This window comes from Acomys russatus, chromosome 9, assembly GCF_903995435.1.
Source record: "Acomys russatus chromosome 9, mAcoRus1.1, whole genome shotgun sequence".
NCBI lineage: Eukaryota > Metazoa > Chordata > Mammalia > Rodentia > Muridae > Acomys > Acomys russatus.
The window spans coordinates 12,118,616-12,139,437 of record NC_067145.1 but is presented as its reverse complement, the minus strand read 5'-3'; the positions used below and the strand labels follow the sequence as shown (position 1 = coordinate 12,139,437).

Below are 20,822 nucleotides of genomic sequence, written 5' to 3'. Positions count from 1 at the left end.
TAGGTAGACAGATAGTTTATATATATATATATATATATATGAGAGAGAGAGAGAGAGAGATGGGGTGAAGAAAGAGAGAGGGGTGGGGCGAGGAGAGAGAGAGAGACAGACAGACAGACAGACAGAGAGACAGAGAGAGAGACAGAGAGAGACAGACAGAATTTAATTTTACAGTATTATTTCCCAAATTTGGTTTTCTAAGCTATGTGTTAAGGTAAAAAATATTACTCATACATCATTAGGAGGATATGTCTCTCCAGTACCATTAAGTGAAAATAATCTTAAAATCACGGTAGGACTCCATGTGACTATTTTCTCCTTACATTTTTCTTATTTTTGAAAACTAATTTGTAGAGTCAATAAAAGTCAGGACACATATTTGTTACATACATTTCTGTTGCTCTTTGAAGTACTCTGTCTATAAGGAGTATGTCATAGGCTTACAGACCGTTTGCTGCATCCATGTACTAAGGAAGAATGTGGAGGCCATCTGCGAACTAGCTTCTCTGATTCCTGCCTCACACTGGCAAGAAGTACAGAGTCTATATACTATCAGTTAAATCTGAAACTTTGTATCATTCTTTGTTTTTTTGAATCCACTTTAGAAACATGCCTCTTCCCTGTTCCTTACCCTTTTTTTTTTCTTTGTAAATTTCAATATTTATTCTTAAATATGAATGCTTGGAAACTTTCTCATCTGCAAAACTTCAAAATAATAAAATAAGAAACAATTTACTCTTAATCTTATTTGAATTATATGCCTTTTCCAATGTTATAACCTCCTTATCCAAATAAAATTACAGAGCATGCCGAGGGGGGGTACATGACTTTATTCCCAGCACTCAGGAGGCAGAGGCTGGAGGATCACTGTGAGTTCCAGGTCAGTCTGGTCTACAAAGTGAGCCTAGAGCAGCCAAGGCTACACAGAGAAACCTTGTCTCAAAACACCTTCCCCCCCCAAAAATCAAATAAAATTACTTACCTGGTAGTAGAAATCAAATTCAATATATGCTATGAAACCATACTGGTGAATTTAAAATATATCATTTATTTTTGTATATCCAATCTTTAGAATTCTATTAAATATAAACAGAACTATTGCTGATAAAAAATTAATTTCACAATCATATAAAATTATAGATGCTACTCTGCAATAAAATGCAATTTTTCTTTAATGGTTCACACTAGCATTATTCATGAATATTTATCAGGAACATATTATTCACTACTTGCATCTTATAGAACTCATTATACATCCAAGTTATGCTGAGTTGAAAATACAGTAACACTCTTCATTGTCAAAATCTAAAGCAAACATCCGAATTCTGAAAAAAAACAGCACAAGCTAGATGAATACTCTATAGAAATAAGTATCCACACAACTAATTTAGGGAGTTAATTATTTAATTCTTTTTAACATATTTTATTAATGTATTCCTATTAATTCTCAATTGTTATCCCATCCCTTGTATCCTCCCTCCCATTTTCCCCTTATTCCCCTCCCCTGTGACTGTGACTGAGGGGGACCAAACCCCCCACCGCCCCCGTATATGCTCATAGGGTATCAGTATCCTGAAATTGGGCTTACTGTCCAAAATACACAAATCTGGGTATTTCAAATTATAATTGTATGAGGAAAGAAGACAAAATAAAACCCCTGTTTAATAAGTCTTTCAGAACTGGGGATGTAATCTGAAATACCACAAAACTTTAATTCGTTTTTAAAAGAAGACAGTCAGACAGACAAATAGATCAATAGATACAGGGACAGAGAGAGAGGACACATTTATTATAATTTATCAACTTAGATACAGATGAGCAAGATTTGAGAGAGACAGAATTTTCTTATCTCTCTTCAATTAGGTTTTCCAGTATGAGATCAGTCAATATTATTTTATAATACAATAAATTGTAACTGTCTAGAAATTATAGTGTTCAGATAGTAGTTTTATTGCTATTTTAGTACTATTTTTGTTTGTATGACTATATATATATATATATATATATATATATATATATATATATATTAAAATTTTTGTCCACCTTTTTCAATATAAGATAACTCTGCTCTTAAGGATATTATGGATCCAGAGGGTCCTAGAAATCTACAAGTAGAACAATATGATAGGCAGATTTGGGCCCAGGGGTCCCGCTCAAACTAAGGCACCAGCCAAGGACAATACAGGAGGTAAACTTTAAACCCCTTCCCAGATCTAGCCAATGGTCAGAATATTCTCCACAGTTGAGTGGAGAGTGTGATACGACTTTCTCACATACTCTGGTGCCTCACATTTGACCATGTCCCCTGGAGGGGGAGACCTGGTGGCACTCAGAGGAAGGACAGCAAGTAGCCAAGAAGAGACTTGATACCCTATGAGAATATATAGGGGGACATAATCCCCCTCAGGAACAGTCATAGGGGAGGGGAATAATGGGAAAATGGGGGGGGGAGGAATGGGAGGATACAAGGGATGGGATAAACATTGAGATGTAACAAGAATAAAATAATAAAAAAAAATAATAATTAAAAAAAAAAAAAAAAAAAAAAAAAAAAAAGGATATTATGAATACACTTTACTAATATCAAACAACATCAAGTGCCTATTGAAATGACCCTGAAATAGATAAAGTGGACAATTATTTTGAAATTCTGTATGTAATATGAAGGCTTTGTGCTGACAAATTTACAATTATTGGCATTTTTTGCTAAGCCTCTACTATTATATAAATAGGGTTGCTGATTTTACTATAATCTCTATTTTATGTAATAGTTTTTCCACCATTCATATATGTAGGCAAAGAAATTATATTTTGTGCTATCTTCAAGAACTATGAAGATTAAGTAGAAATAATTATTTCTAGGCACCAATTTTCCACAAGTCCAATGCACCCTATTCAGAAAATTATGTAAATCCACAACACATAGAGAAACTCAGTTTGACTTTTGAAAAAAATAAAAACGTTCTAATGTTAGTTTTCCCACTCTATATGATTGGTAACCTATAACCTCCTGATACAAAAGGTTAATTTGTCTGGGTAGGGGTTTAAAGTTTACCGCCTGTATTGTCCTTGGCTGGTGCCTTAGTTTGAGCGGGACCTGTGGGCCCAAATCTGCCTATCATAATGTTCTACTTGTAGGTTTCTAGGACCCTTTGGATCCTTCTACTTTGCTATTCTCCCATGCTTCTCTCATCTAGAGTCCCAATAGGTTGTCCTTCCCTCTGAATGGTCAGAACATTTTCCACAGTTGATTGAAGAGTGGGATATGACTTTCTCAGGTACTTTGGTGCCTCACATTTGACCATGTCCCCTGGAGGGGGAGACCTGGTGGCACTCAGAGGAAGAACAGCAGGTTACCAAAAAGAGACTTGATATGCTATGAGCATATACAGGGGGAGGTAATCCCCCACAGGAACAGTCATAGGGGAGGGGAATAAGGGGAAAATTGGAGGGAGGGAAGAATGGGAGGTTACAAGGGATGGGATAAACATTGAGATATAACAAGAATAAATTAATAAAAAAATTTTTTTTAAAAAAGGTTAATTTGTCTTATATTTCATCTTATACTAATTAAAGTATATAAATTAACTTAATAAACACACAAATAATTTAATTCTTTTCTTCAATATTTTGTTAACACTTTGGGCCCAAATGAACATACTTACATAATCAAGTAGTAATATGTGTAAATATATGTTTAAATGAAAACACAGCTGTAGTGCAGATAAGCAATTGAAGACACAAATATTTTACTGTTTAATCTGAATTAGATGTTTTATAATCTTCTAAAATAAAAATGTGATGTATTTGAAGTCTTTTGGATTGCTAATAATAATTCACATAGATGTGACTATGTGTAAAACTCTTCTGGCAAATGCGTGAAACTCTACCATATCAAGTTATGTAGGACAGATACTTCTGATAAATGGTTCTAGGAGAATGATCACGACTAATGAAGCAGGGAATACTTTTACATTATTATGTAAATTGGGTGTTTATTTATTTATTTGAGGGAAGTAAAGGTTAAGCACATTCTGACACAGTGTGTGTGTGTGTGTGTGTGTGTGTGTGTGTGTGTGCGCGCATGCGTGAGTGCGTAGACATGAGAGCATGAAGCAGGAAAAACTCGTCAAACTGCAGGCACAAGTGCACATTGGTGCGAAAAGAACTGGTCAGAGGAAGAGGGTGGTTCACAGAAAAGCCACAGCAGATGATATAAACCTGCAATTCTCCTTTAAAAAGTTAGGGATAAACAATATCCCTGGTACTGAAGAGGTGAACATGCTTACAAACCAAGGAATGGTTAACAAACCTAAAGTTCACGCATCCCTGGCAGCAAACCCCTTCACTATTACAGGCCAGGCTAAGACAATGCAGCTGGTCGAAATGTTTCCCACCATCCTAAGCCAGGTTGGTGAAGACAGCATGACTAGTGTAAGGAGAATGGCTGAAGCTCTGCCCAGTCTGTGGATGGAAAAGCACCACTTGCTACTGGAGAGGATGCAATGCTGAAGTTCCAGATTTGATGAAGAACTTTTTTTTTTTAATTTTTATTAATTTACTCTTGTTACATCTCAATGGTAATCCCATCCCTTGTATCCTCCCATTCTTCCCTCCCTCCCATTTTCCCCTTATTCTTCTCCCCTATGACTGTTCCTGAGGGGGACTTCCTCCCCCTGTATATGCTCATAGGATATCAAGTCTCTTCTTGGTAACCTGCTATCCTTCCTCTGTGTGCCACCAGGTCTCCCCCTTCAGGGGACATGGTCAAATATTAGGCACCAGAGTTTGTGTGAAAGTCATACCCCACTCTCCACTCAACTGTGGAGAATGTTCTACCCATTGGCTAGATCTGGGTAGGGCTTTAAAGTTTACCACCTGTATTGTCCTTGGCTGGTGCCTTAGTTTGAGTGGGACCCCTGGGCCCAAATCTGGCTTTCATAATATTCTACTTACTTTAATGAGGCTTTTAAGGATGAGGCAAGCTGAATTGAGGCAACTTCTGAAGAAGGTGATACTTGCAAAAGTCACAAGAGCTGCTGTATTTTTTTAAATGATGACTGCTTTTGAAAATTCTTTCATTTATGGATATGACAAAATCTAGGTCTTTAATATTCTTAAGTCCATTACCCGCCTGGATACTGCAACTCTTTTCACTTTTTGCTTGTACACAAATTCATTATTTTCAGCAAGCTAAACTGGAGATTCTTGGGAGTAAAGTTTAGAAAAGGTTAATAAAATGCTTTGCCTAATTAGAAGAAAAGAAAGGAATTATCCATGTTCATTTGCCTGGACAACACGTAAAATCATGTTACGTATATTAGCTCTCTTCTTGTTAGAATGCCTTCCTCAGAACATGGTTTCATTAGTAGTATGACTTTCCTGAGATACTATCAAATGTATGAAGAAAGTTTGAAAGTTTTTGTATTGGAAGGTTGGTGATAATACAGAAAATGTTGTTGGTGCTTCAGATTTGACTATCAGTACTACCAGACATTGTTCCCTCTTCAAGTGTAGCTAAGAACATAACATTTTAAACTTTTAAACTGAAACTTCACGTAACAATTGTTGGTTCCTAGTATTAATATTAAAATTTATAAAATGTGTTTGAATTGAAAAAAATAATAAGTTACTTATGATTTTTATAATTATAGAACCAATACCCAAATAGTATATGAAGACTTTCAAACCCACACTTGAAAAATAATTTGACATTCTGTAAGCAAAATTATCAATAACTTCTTTCCCATTGAGCCAAGTGACTGACTGGCAATTTGCAAATTAATAAAAAAGAAATGATAACTTTGAATATTATGCAAATTTTTGACTCTTTTATTCCACACCTTCTGTCCTGAGAGTGAAAAAACACACACACACACAAACAAACACACACACACACACACACACACACACACACAAACACACACACACACACACAACTAAAAAGAACAACAAAAAGAATATGGATAGTGTTTCCATTCTTTGTTCAGACCCAAAAGCATCAATTTTCACAGAACAAGCACTTTAGCCAGCTAAGCGATGTCCACACACATATATGCAGCAATAATTGGATTTAATGGGCTATCAAAAAAAAAAAAAAAAGGAAAAGAAAAAAGACATCTAGTTGGGGAAAGAACAACTTAGAAGGATATGGTGGATTAAGATATGGAAATGGGACACAATGATCATATTTCATTACATATATGAAATTCAGAAGAATAAATATAAAATTATAATAAAAGCCCCTATTGTAACTTTTACATGGGAGGAGGTATTTTGTGATAGTGCTTCTATGTAATGTCTCAGTCCGACTCCAGAAATTGCATGCATTCTAGCACTTTACATTTGTTAAATGGCTATAAGACCATCTCTAAGAGTGCTAAATTTAGGAATAAGCACATTAGTGTGTTAGAACTGCAGTGTGAAAGTTTAAAAGTGAAAGGAGGCTTCCTTCTCTGTGAAATCCTTGGCATACTTTAGTTATGAGCATAATGATGGTTCCAGGAAGAGAACTGAAGTAACTCTTAAAGACAAATCTCTGTCAAGGGGGTTCAAACCACAAAAGAGTTAGTGCGTTCCATTTGTTATCTTTTTTAGATCTATAAGTGTATATCTGTTACACATTTGTTTATTATATTTCTAATATTTTCCATCCACATAGCATCCACCTTATATAATAAACAATATCCATTGTCAATTATTGGTCTTTATGACATCTTCCATCTATCATCTCTTACTTGTCATGACTTTATCTACTTACCTATCTACACATCTGTATCTATCTAACTCTCTAATCAAATTTTCATCATTAACAGATTTTTGCAGATAGCATTGTCATGTTATCATAAGTAATCAAACCCGTTTTTATGTGCTGTGATGATTTTAAATCTCGTTTTTCTTCTGGATACAATTAAAAATACCAATTTAAGATCTAATACTACAAATTAAGACAGCATTACTTTTCTCCAAATCGTGACATGTATTAAAGAGACAAACCACTTTTTCAAGAATTATGAAACACACAGAGAAGGGGGACATGTTTTAATCTTTGATAATATTTTATGATCCACATTGAAATTGGTCCTGTTAAATTTAAAGGAAAGCAAATTTCAACCTTTATTCTTTTGGTCCATTTAGTCTTATTTCAAATACTTTCCTCCGAGAGACTGAAGTTTAAATATCTTTTTTCAATAACAAAATGCCCTGAAGTCAAGTATGGAGTTACTCATAAATATTTCCCTACATTAAACTTACTGTACCGTTAATATTCTAGTGGAATTATGACAAAAGTTATATAAAAACTAAACTTTTAAGTATGAATATTCCAATTGTTCTACATTTTAAAAAGAATCATCTTCTTTTCAAATATGAATTCAATTCTATAATATAATGAAATGTGCATTTGAGTGAACAAAAAAATTCATGAAAAAGGATCAAACTATCAATCAGTTACACTGAAGCATATGTTTTAAAGACAGATAATGACCAAGCAAATCTGCTCACTGCCACAGAGGACAAGACACAGCCAACATTTGCTGATAACACACTTGCATGTATTCTTAGAATTAACTTTGATTTCCACTGATTCTCTTGCAAGAATTAAAATTGGCGTGTTACTCAGATAATTTTTATATAATATTAGGCATTTACCAGAACATTGTGATTGATTCCTCTCATATATCCAGAACCATTGTAGAAATAATGTCAGCCTCACAGGATACCAAAGGAAAGAGTAACCCACAGGTAAAAACCCTCCCTCTCATCTGGTGAATATATAATGGAAAGGATATTGTATTGAATACGATGTGTATGTAAAGGAACAGAAGAAAATGCAAAGGTGACTCCATGCAAGGTGACATTCCGAAAAGGTTCTGATCTATTTACAGTTTATCAAATCAAGTAAAGCAACACACCATTCAAAAACATAATTTTATATCAACTTGAATTATGATCTGAGTATTCACATATAATAAATTATTTCAATTTTGCATATAAACATAATAATGGTGGCCCAATTATACAAAACACTTCAAATACTGTGTTAGGGAGCTAAATTGTATGATGCTAGACAACACTATTTTTTATCTTAGAAAATTATATTATATAACTATTGACTTATTAATTGGATCTGTTTACCTTGAAGTCAGGTTCCTCACTTTTAAACTGACACTACCATTTGCTTTCTCTAAAATATTACTTCATTCATTATTGTTAAATTAGTTTGTTAAAACTTATACCTCAATTCCCCCACATTTGAAAGTTATAAATATGAGATATTGTTTAACATTAATTTTTCTATTAAATGAATATAATACAGTATATACTTTCCACTGCAGAAAACTTCAGTCATCCTGATCATAAATTTGGTAACAGGATGCAGGAGCAGCAAACACATGCTACTCATTTCTATCCCAGTCCTTTCGTGACATCTGATGAGGCAGGCTGCTATTTGATCTTCCTTATCTTTCATAATATCTGTTGAAGCTGTCATTTGCTATTTTTGTAGTCACGTAGATGCATATCTCACTTGACACAGCATTGCCTAGGCAATAGACCGCTTTGAGACTCAGAAATTGTGATTCACCTTTTCCAAATTAAGAAAATGGGAGATACACAATTCTACTGATTTTGTCGAAATCACAAAAGAAAGCCAAATGAAAATTCTTTCCTACACTCCAAAAGTTATCACTTTTCTTTGATATTATAAAAATCATATATTAGCAGACTATCACATTCGAGCATATTATGAAAAAGATGCTTAGAAATCTCTTGTATTTATAAAATAACATAAGAAATGACAACAAATCTCAAGAAAATATCATGTTTTCATGAATCTATAATTCTATAATTTTCACCAAAACATTGATCAGATGAATTATTACAAAGTTACTGTCACAATTAGTAACTTTCTCTATAACATTTTAGTATCTAATGGTCTCTGAGAACTTTACACATTTAAATTATTTAACTTAGCTAAATTCTACATCATTTGGGAGACAATATAAACAACATTGCAAAAAAAAAAATAAGAAAGAAAAAGAAAAAAGAACAAAGCCTTTTTGTAAGATCATGGTACTTATAACAAATTACTTAATGTGAATACTGATATTGATTCTGCAATGGAAAAGCAGAACAAAAAATGCTAAAGTAAATCAATACATTTTTCTTATAATTTCAAACTTACACTTGCCAAATTTTGCCTTTGGCAGACTTTCTCATTTTCAATAAGTTTTGGCATTATTTTATGTTCAATTACAACCAACAGGTATATACATTTAGAATACTTCAATGAAAGAACTACATACATTTCCTGGAATGGATTAATGTAAAATTATTGCATTAATTCTGACACATGAAAGGCATTGCTATGAGACACAATTCAAATCTCATATCTCATTTCTTATATCTCCAAAAAAAAAAAACAAAAAAACGTCGAATTAAGAACATTTTCACCATTCTGACCCAAAGTAGCTAACAAAAAGTTATGAGAAAGCTAGAAGACCGTTTCTAATTCATATAAATAGGAATATAAATGATCTCATTTTTAATTCAAAGCTACTACAGTGAACTAGTATAGTTTGAACTTCGGTTTTATTTTTACAATAGTAACCCAAAAGGCAAATTTAAGGACTATAAAAATAGCTTGATAGGTATCAGGAATTTTAAAAAGTCGAATCAGAATAAAGCTTTCCATATTTTTCACCCTGGGCATTTAATTTATTTTCAAATTTTATAAAATAAAACGTATTACCTGCTACCAAATATTGGAAGAGAACAGAGGAGCCCCAAAAAATACTTAAGCAGAGAAAAGCAATATCTATACTATATTAGAAGAAAGCAGAAACTGTGACGCTTCTTTTTTCCAGCAAATAAATACCTTGTTTAGCAGTGGAACTGGGTTAGCCTCGCTCAGCAGGGTCGACTGGATTCTGTGCTTGCTTCCGACTCATTTCTTCCCTTCCCTTTTCATAGTGTCTTCCCAGACGAATCTTGATGCATCTCACTGTGCTTTTCTTTCAGCACCACTTTTAACTCAGACAGGCAGGAATCTGAAACCAAAGGAACTGTCTGATTGGCTTCCATTCCGCGGCTCTGATTAATAAGAAACGTCCCTCATTTAAGAAGATATTGCAGCTGATGGCGCTGCAGGGCTCCAGGTTTGAGGATGGGCTGGGCTGTGCGGACCCCTTTGGCCGGAGCGATTTGCAAGTGAATAAATTGTGAGGGCTGAGGGAGGATTTGCCAAAGACTGTCATAACAGAAAATAACCCAGTGTTTTTAGGCTCCGTTAATCAGCTTTGCTTAATCTGTTTGCAGTTGGGAGAGAAAAGGTCACAGCACGCCTGTAACCCATAAATCATCTTCGGAATATGTATATCACGTGGAGTTTGCTGCTGTTCAAGAAAGATTCTCCGAGTACTCCTTGCACAATGCCCTAGTGCCTACCTCAAGGCAAAGCCAAAATTCCAAGTCTAGCAAACGAAAAGGAAAGAATCCTGAGTGCATTCATCATCAATAATCATGGAATGAGTTATCTTTAGTGTATTACATAAATCAGCTTTCAAGAAAAAGGTATTATTATTAGACATTTTGAAATGTCTTGGCAAGTTCTTTTTCTGTAAAAGGAATATCATTTGAAAATTTTAAAACACTCCTTGTTTGCTCAGATACACAACTGAGTGTGTGAGTGTGTTTTCACTCCCTGGGTAATGTTCAAAAACAGTAGTGATCCCAGCCTCCTCACAAAACTACAAGAACAGTTTGTGGGAGGCCCCAAGGTATGTGGCAAGACTCTGGAAGAAGGAAAACCATCAGAATAGAACCAGTTCAGAAGGGCAGTCTCTTTAGTACTGCTGGAAATGGCACAATAAGAACAATATTGATGAGTAGACAAATCCTTCTAAAGAGAACTTTAGTAATAGTTGGGTGATATGCACAGTGAGAGTATGGCTCACTTTACTATGGCTGGTTAAATCACAGTAAATAAATAATTTAAGTGCCAAAAATATCAATAGCCTTCAAAGAAAAACAGATAATAGGGAAAAAGACATTCTACATTTTCTTACAATAGTGAAACTCAACTCATCAATGAATTCGCCTATCTGTGCCTTGTACCTTATGAAAATGCATGCCTGAAAAACCATCACAAAGTATTGGGGAAGTGTAGCTCTACACGTCCCCAGTAAACTGTCCCACTACAGATGTGTAGTGGACAAATAACAGCAATCGTATGTAACTCAGACAATGAAATAAGTTTTAGGACCCTCTTATCTAAAAGCAAAAGTATGTAAAAAAAAAAAAAAAAAAAAAAAAAAAGAAACAGATTTCCAGAGTTCAATATATCTAGGTGCTTAGTACAGCTTAATGAATTCTTCATTGACATTGCCTATATTCTGGAGGAAAAAAATGTAAAATTCACAAGTTTCTTCACAATAACCTCAGTCAGTGTACATGTTAATGTAAATAAAGTTACATCTTAAAGAGAATACTTTGCTAATGCAAAGATAATCTATTGTACCTAAGTCAAGGAAAATGAACTAAGCAGAATATTTTATCATAGTTTAAAGTAAATATTCACAGGTAAAAGTCTTAAGTCCTGTATGTTATGCACATTTAACTCCCTGCTGAAACATTGCTGTAAGGAAAAAACTGTTTTGTGAGAAATCTACAATCCAACAGAGTATTCTATAACCTAATTTCAAGCTATTTTTACTAATCCTCGAAAATATAGGAAGAAAGTATTACCAGGTTTGAAAAAAATGGCAACTGCCCCAGGAGTCTTCTGGGTTTTACTCCTTAGTGTAATTGCTCTGAAAAGAGAATATAACGTGAAATTATAAAAACACACACAAAATATGTATCAAATTTACAACTTTTGCGTGTTCAAATAAAATTAGCAGTCTATATCATACTAAAGAGATGTGAGCAAACATCGACTTATCGCAGGCAGGGCAAAAACAAAGCAATGGCTCTATTCAAGTCTAGCTCCAAAAACTAATATGTTTTAATTGGGTTGCTTATATAAGCATGGGAAAGCTATGTACAGCTATGCCTGAAGAAGAAAAAAACTCTTAGAAATGGATAAATGTCTATTTGTGTTTAATGAGTGGTTTGAACTCTTAAGGCATTCCCGTAAGAACTCTAAATTTGATATAAAACTTGGAGTGAAGCGAGATCCCATCATTATCTTCTTCCATTAACTTTTAACTAATCCGTAAAGAGGGGTGGTGGTCAGTAAGCCTTTTCCCAGCTCCTAAATTGTTAATTTAGTGGGTCCAGTCTTATGAAATTCTTCTTTAGGAAATCATAGCTGTAAGAGCTCAAGAGAGCAATGGCCATATTGTGTCCAAATAATAACACTGCAGTGTCTTGTATACCATGTATGAAATTTTTTTCTTTTATCTTTTCTTTCTCAATTAAGTTACTGATGATTAAATAAACATCAGACTTCATAAGTGCTAAGCAAGAATACTGCATCTAACCTAAGCAATTGCTCTAGTCTGGCTTTTAATGCTTGAAGAAATGAATACAACCCCTACCCAGATTTAGCCAATGGTCAGAACATTCTCCACAGTTGAGTAGAGAGTGGGATATGACTTTCTCACGTACTCTGGTGCCTCACATTTGACCATGTCCCCTGGAGGGGGAGACCTGGTGGCACTCAGTGGAAGGACAGCAGGTTGCCAAGAAGAGACTTGATACCCTATGAGCATATACAGGGGGAGGTTATCCCCCTCAGGAACAGTTATAGGGGAGGGGAATAAGGGGAAAAAGGGAGGGAGGGAAGAATGGGAGGATACAAGGGATGGGATAAACATTGAGATGTAACAAGAATAAATTAATTTAAAAAATGAATACAAATAGAAAATATGTTTGCACAGAAGTGTCATTTGCAATATTTGTTTCTTTTATTTATATGTTTTCTTTTTCGTCTTCAAGAAGAGACAATAATTAGTTATTTATTGGACAGTCATTACATAAAATTATTATGAAGTTGCCTTCCCCCCCACCTCTCTTCCTTCCTCCCTCTCTCCCTCTCAGTCTCCATCTTGTCCCAAATGTCATAACAAACCCTTTGCATTTTGTTTCTCATACCCTCACTCAGTTTCCTTTTCCTTCCCTTTTGCATTCTTAACTATAACCAAATGGGAAATACTCACAAACAAACTTTGGTTACGGTCAAGTTTGCCAGAAGCCAACGATAAGCAGAACCCAACAAGAAGTCCGCATATAACAGAATTAAGGTTATAATTTTACATGTTAGTACTTAGTTAGCTAAATAAATAGTTTCTTATTGTCAATTTCATAAATAAATGCTTATATATTTTGTTCTTATTTTTCATTCTTTTCACTTATTACAAATAGAGTCTTTTTAACATCATTAATCATTTTAAAAGATTTATTTATTTATTATTTATACAGTTTTCTACCCACATTTAAACCTGCACATGAGAAGAGGCATCAGATCTCATTAAAGTTGGTTGTGAGCAAACATAAAGTTGCTGAGAATTGAACTGAGGACCACTGGAAGAACAGACAGTGCACTTAACTTCTGGGCCATCCCTCCATCCCTGAAAACAGACATGGTTTGCCAACAATAGTCCTCATTATAGTGTCCCCTCCCTTGCTTCCTCACAGTTCCTTACCTGCTTTCCCTCTCATCTGGATCAGCTTCTTCTTTCTCTCATTAGAGAACAGGAGTCTAAGGAATAACAGCCAAGTGTTGCATTATATATATCAGTACCTTGTCCAATTGTCATCAGAGGTGCTTCCTCCAGCAGCAGATGGGAACACATGCACAGACCCATAGTCAGACATTATTCAGTGAGAGAGAGTCTACATTGAAGGTCTTCATCAAATCCCTCCCCTCAATCTCAGGCAATTCCAGGGCAAAAGAGGCAGAAAGATTCTGAGAGTCAGAGGGAGTGGAGGATACTAAGGAGAACAAGGCCCTCTGAATCATCTAAGCAAAGCACTTATGCAACTAAAGCATTAAGCATAAGGCCGACATACGTCTATACCAGGTCCACTGTGTGTATATTTTAAATATTAGATTACTATTTTAATGGAACTCCTGGCTGTGTGAAGAAGTTGGTCTATGACATATGTGTCTGCTCTTGGGACTCTTTTCCTCATGTTGGCTTGCTTTGTCCAAATTCGATACGCTTGCTTCATTTTGTGCTAAATTAGCCTTTTTAAATATTTGATATTTGAGAAGTACTATTAATTGCAGAAGTATATATTCTATGGTTTTTCTTTTCCTTAGCTTTTCTCGTGAAATCAAAGGTTTAAAAATCTGCAATCTCTGAAGAGATGGCTCCGCTGTTAAGAGCACTGCATGCTCTTCCAGAGGTCCCGAGTCAATTCCCAGCAACCACACGGTGGCTCACAACCATCTATAATGAGATGTGGTGACCTCTTCTGTACTGTACGTGTATGTGCAGGGAGAGCACTGAATACATAATAATAAATAAATAAATACATATTTAAAAATCTCCAATCTCCCATCCAAGTACTAACCAGGCCGTACCCTACTTAGTTTCTGAGATAGACAAGATCGGGCGTGTTCAGAGTGAATTATAAGAGCTACCAAGAAGAGACTTGACACTATGATCAAATGAAGGGAGAGGAGGTCCCCCTCAGTCACAGACAAAGAGGAGGGGAATAAGGTGAAAGCGGAAGGAAGGGAGGGAGGAGCAGGTGGGTACAAGGGATGGGATAACAATTGAGATGTAATATGAATAAATTAATTTTTTTAGTTCTAATTTTTTAATTTTATTAATTTATTCATATTACATCTCAATGGTTATCCCTCCCTTGTATCCTCCCATTCCTCCCTCCCTCCAATTTTCCCCTTACTCCCCTCCCCTATGACTGTGACTGAGAGGGACCTCCTCCACCTTATATGCTCATAGGGTATCCAGTCTCTTCTTAGTAGCCTGCTATCCTTCCTCTGAGTGCCACCAGGTCTCCCCATTCAGAGGACATGGTCAAATATGAGGCACCAGAGTACGTGTGAAAGTCAGACCACACTCTCCACTCAACTGTGGAGAATGTCCTGTCTATTGGCTAGATGTGGATAGGAGTTTGAAGTTTACGGCCTGTATTGTCCTTGGCTGGGATCCTAGAAACCTACAAGAAGATTAAATTAATTTTTTAAAAAATCATCAATCTCCTACTGTGGCTACAAGATGTAAATCTATGAGTGTTTGAATAGTCTCAACACTTGTTTTGTTGGAATCCCACCAGAATGACTCTGCTCACTGATGGCTTTAAATGGGATGCCACATATTGTATTGTGTCCTTAGACTTGTCTGTTAATATTATCGTAAGCCCTGCTCTAATTGGGAGTGTTTACTTGTTGGAGTCATACTCTCCCTTTTCTGTGTCAAGCCCATCATGATAAGGAATGTTATTGCACCAATAAAAATACTTTGCTGCGCAATAAAATTGGTTTGTAGCATGCTTATCTAAGGTCTATGTTAAATATACAGCCTGACATTTTTATGTATTTATTTCATTGACCATGAAAGACTCTAATCAGGAATTTTATAAACAATTATAAAAATGGGATAGTCATTTCTCTCTCCACACTAGGGCAAACTGATATTTAAGGTCCCAGCAGTTACCATAGGATTATATCAAGCCTAAAGTATTCTTCCCTCTTAGAACAGCTGTCTATGCTGTTATCACAGCTTAACATTCAGTATGCCTGATAGCTAAAAAGAAAGAATTCTGTGCTACTGTCCTGTATTTCCTCCACTGCAATCAAGTTCAGAAGTCTTACTTCTAAGTGCATGTTCAAAATTAGTAATTGGTTTGAGCTGGTGTGATAAAACATGCTCATGACTGACATTCATTTTTATTGCTTTTATGTTGGTTCATGCATGAAGAAGTGCACGCAAAAATAGATGAAGTCTTAAAAACATAGTTCAGGTAAGCAAGAGTCTCTGGTTTCAATCCTCAGTATTTAACAAATAAAAACAACATAACAACCAATAATAGTTAGGAATGTTCAAACTAAATTGCCATTACCTGCTATGCTTTGCTCATAACACCTCCCTTCCTTGATTACATAGAAGTCATTTGATAAGGATCTGGCAGTTCATTAATATTGCCTCCAACTGAAAATGTAGTATCTATTATCCTTAGTACAGCTCTTCCTCATTTGCTTTTGACAATTTACTGGCAGAAATTCTTAACTATAAGGAATGAGTTAAAGTATATGTTTTTATTCAATGTTCAGATTGATCCATGATCTATTTATTGGTTGTATTTCATCAGTAAATTAAAAAAAAAATTAAGATTTTTATCTTACAGCCTCAAAAGGAGATTCCCAAGCCCACTTTCAATAACTGTATAAATCTCAGAAATAATACCCATCAAAATAAGTTAGTGTTTACCTCTGTTAGCATGGTGATTTGACTTATCCAATGATATTTGCTAGTGTAGCATTCTGAGGTACTATTGTACATATTTGTGTAATCACATTGCAAAGATCTCAGCCAAAGATCCTGTTAGTTTTTATCTTTCCTGTTTTTAGAAGACAACATGTTCCTTATCTGTCCATTACTTTTACTAAGAAGATCATTGTGAGTTCGGAGCCACCCTGGTCCACCAAGCTAGTCCAGGACAGCCAGGACTACACAGAGAAACCCTATCTTTAAAAGAACCAAAACCAAAAAGGATGGGGTTTAAATAAATATGTTTTGTTTTGTTTTGCTTTCAGGTAGTCTCATTACATAGTCCAGGCTGCTCCGAGTTCATAAAAATTCTCCTGCTCAATCTCTCAGTTGCTCAGATTAGAGGCATGAGGTATTCTGTTAATATATATTAAAAACATTTTGTACAATCTAATTTGTATCTTAATTGCATTGAATATATGTAATATATCAAGACATTGAATTAAACTATGACAGGTATATTTTAATAGACACATAAACACATAGCTAGAGATTTGTCAGAGGTCAACAGACATGAGCTCTGACTTAAATACTGGCTAATATAATAGGCCACCCAAGCAATAACTTCATGCATACAGCATACTATGAAAAACACTGACAAGAAAGTTAGATAGAGTGAGTATCTTCCTTTAAGACACTAAATGTATAATTTCCAGCCTTCAGAGTGAAAGTGAAAGCGTCCCTGAGGATTTCTGCTCAAACCAACTAACAGAAAAAACTAATGCTCTTTGTGTTGCGTGTCTAGTTCAGGTAGGAGCATAACCCAGGCTGCAGTGACAAGGTCAGTGGTTCTGGGACTCTTTGTCTTGATGACACGTCACAATGTGGCACAAGTCTAGCTGTTCAGAAATTCTGAATGTGATTTTATGGTAAGTCACAGATCGTGGTAAACAATGTCTGTCAGAGTGCTTCCAACATGACTGTGACCAGGAAACAACAGAGTGAGAAAATAGGGTTAATCTAACCAGATAATGACATATATGCAATAGATTTAATCTAAGGAATCACAATTTCATCTCCCCATGTTCCCAGGGGGAGAGGGATCATGTGACCTAGAAGTTCTATAATTCCACTCTCCTCATGCAATGTTCACAATTCTCAGAATTTCTGTGATTATTTCCTTTCACAATACCATACATTTACACAAACTTTTCTTTGGTCAAAAATTACAATTTTCTGTATTTTTTATCATTCTGGACAATTTAATAGCCTCTGTTGTCTTTATCTCCCAGATGCCAATTATCCACCTCTTTTTGGGCTACTTTAGTGAACATGCTTTTTATTCTACCTCTTGTGTTTTTGTTGTTGAATGGTTTTTGACATTCATTGTCACATTAACAGTGTGTAAATTACGTACATGAAATATACCAGGGCTCAGACTGCAGAGGTTTCTGACTTTCAATAAGTCACTTGGCTTATAAATATGGTTGCAAGTCTTTTCATCCTAGAAGACAGGCTATGTATAATCAGCTAATTATCTGTAAATTAAAAGCTAAACATCTCTGTACAAGATCAAAGATTAACAGGAAAAGCTAATGTAACAAATATCACCCACACATTTTACAACAAAATATATTATTGGTCAGAACATTATTTTATAAATTCAGCTATTTGTATATCATGTCAATATGATAATAAATATGTGCATATTAGCTTCTGATCCTAAAAATGAAATGGAAAATTAAAACATATTTATGCTGTAATTTATCAAGCATAATGCATGTGTTATTTTTTTTTAATTTTATTTTTATTTTTTCATTTATTTTTTTTCCCCTTTTTTTTTTATTAATTTACTCTTGTTACATCTCAGTGTTTATCCCATCCCTTGTATCCTCCCATTCCTCCCTTCCCCCACCCATTTTCCCATTATTCCCCTCCCCTATGACTGTTCCTGACGGGGATTACCTCCCCCTGTATTCTCATAGGGTATCAAGTCTCTAATATAACTATTAATAGAGAATAGGAGAATAGAGAAATTAACACAGAGGATGAGAATTGAAATTTGGATCCCCTAACCCATGAAAAAATTGGGCACATGTGTTGGCCCACATATAGTGCCAGTGTATCAAGTACTCACAAACACATGTACACACACAGAGAAACATATTCATATATATATATATATATATATATATGTATATATATATATATATATATATATATATATATATATATATATATATATATATATATATATATGCACCACACACATAAACTCATACACACACAAACACATACACAAACAAAACCCTACCAACTTTTACTACCCAAATATATTAGCTACATTACATATAATTTTAACTAATTTGAGCCCCATTGTAAACATAACATTATAGATTATATATGGATATCATAGATTACATATACTATATTTTGTATAGCTAATATATTATCCAAGAGATGAAGTATTAGATTTAGAATGGTAACACGTCATACCTAAATTACCATTACTACAGCACAGAAGTGATTGAAACTAGTGAAGTGTTATTTCTAGCACATTATATAAAGAATATTATTTTTACTTTTTAGGCACAAATATCAGATTTTTCTTTTGAAGTTGCTCTTTTTTTTAAATCATGGCTTTTATTTAAAAAAATTAACACCTTTTTAATAGAAGTGTTTCAATTATAAAAACCTTTTAAAGTATTTTTTCTATATTTATAATTTAAATTTGGAGGTATTTTTTTAATTTATTCTTGTTACATCTCAATGGTTAACCCATCCCTTGTATCCTCCAGGCGGTAAACTTTAAACCCCTACCCAGATCTAGCCAATGGTCAGAACATTCTCCACAGTTGAGTGGAGAGTGGGATACGACTTTCTCACGTACTCTAGGGCCTCACATTTGACCATGTCCCCTGGAGGGGGAGACCTGGTGGCACTCCGAGGAAGGACAGCAGGTTACCAAGAAGAGACTTGATACTCTATGAGCATATACAGGGGGAGGTAATCCCCCTCAGGAACAGTCATAGGGGAGAAGTTGCTCTTAAGAAAAATTTCTTCTTACAAGTTGAAATAATTTCAGATTCTGTAACTTGTAAGCTGTTTGGTCTCGGGGAGTTTGTTGGTGTTTCACAAACTGTGATTTCATATCACAGAAAGAAATAATGTAAGAAACATCAATTATTAGTCTATTCTGTGAAACACTGCAAAAGTTTTTAGAACAATGAATTCAAATGTTTTTATCTCCTCCATCTTTTAGTAATTTAAGACTTCTCTGAAAAACTTTTTAGATCTCTCACTAAGTAAAAAATTAAATCAGTGGTTTAAATTTTCCCACACACCTGGTAATCATTTGTTTAAACAATGGCCCTTTTGCATTCTAGGAACTTGAGTGATTAAAGTGACCAACAGTGGTATTTTTTGTGTTTTTTGTTTATTTATTTGTATTAATAATATAATTTTATTAGTTCACTGAAGTGTCATATAATATATTTTTCTTGTATTAACTCATGATTCATTTTCCAAGCTCTTCTCTGACTCATCCCTGAATCCCAACCCCATTATATCGACTCCCTATATAGAACATGCTGGCCTCTAACTAAGAGAGATTCCACTTTCTCTGTTGCCAGATTTTGGGAATTTAAGTTTTGGGCTCTGAAGCCAAATTGCAAATCTGGAGTAAATAACCAGAAACAAAATTAAAGCATTTACATTTTATTGTTTTAAGTATTTTATTTTGATTGGCATACATATTTTCATATAATTTTATATACTGTGCTGTTTTTTATTCATGTATGCATTAAATAGTGATCAACTCAGGACAAAACTTTTAAAACTGATAGATGTGTATCTTTAATGGACCAAGTCAAAGACTATTTCAAATTTTCTTTTAGTTCCATTAACATGCTTATATTGCTTTATATTTTACAATGTACATTTATGTTTTTGTCCAGTGGCCAGGACTAGTGTCTGCTCACATCAGGTTAAAATACCATGCTATAGATAATTTTCCAATTTGAGATGACATCAAATGGTGTTCTAGGTTGCTTTTTATTTTCTTATGATAAGCACTATCACTAAAAGCAAGATAGTGCAGGACAGTGTTTGCTTCAGCTTACAGGTGCAGGTACAGTTCATCTTTGGGGGCAGTCAAGGTGGGAACTGAAGCAGAAACCATAGAGGAATGCTACTTACTCTATTGCTCTTTACAGCTCATGTTCAGCTAGCTTTTTTTCCCTAGAACAGATCTACTCAGCTAATCCCTCTTACGTCGATTAACAAACAAGAAAATGTCCCATGAATATGACCACAGGCAACTCTGAGCCAGACAACGGTGACCCTTGATTGTGTTAAGTTGTGAAAAAAAAATTAGTCAGCACAAATTGCAAGGTTGGTGAAGACTATGCATGAAATATG

At 34.7% G+C, this 20,822-nt stretch overlaps 1 pseudogene; it reads left to right on the top strand.

The window, feature by feature from the left end:
• The first annotated feature begins 4,110 nt into the window (after nucleotides 1-4,110).
• On the top strand, nucleotides 4,111-4,989 carry LOC127193664 (transcription factor BTF3-like; annotated as a pseudogene).
• The last annotated feature ends 15,833 nt before the right edge of the window (nucleotides 4,990-20,822 follow it).